Below are 229 nucleotides of genomic sequence, written 5' to 3' on the forward strand. Positions count from 1 at the left end.
TGCTGTATGCATTGGCTCCTTGCTCCAGGCTTAAATCAGCTCCTGCAAGGAGGCACAGAAGATTTTACAGGCCTTCTGTGGAAAGGAAAGAGATATGACTCCCTAGGTTGGAAGTTATTGCTCCTAGGACTTGCCAAGGCCATCACAGCAGCCCTGGCCTTTCCTGGCCTGGGGTCAGGAAGGCAGGCTCCAGCAGAACTGGCTTTGGCATGGGGTGTTTCAGCCCTTC

This window comes from Geospiza fortis, unplaced genomic scaffold, assembly GCF_000277835.1.
Source record: "Geospiza fortis unplaced genomic scaffold, GeoFor_1.0 scaffold443, whole genome shotgun sequence".
In the NCBI taxonomy this organism is placed as follows: domain Eukaryota; kingdom Metazoa; phylum Chordata; class Aves; order Passeriformes; family Thraupidae; genus Geospiza; species Geospiza fortis.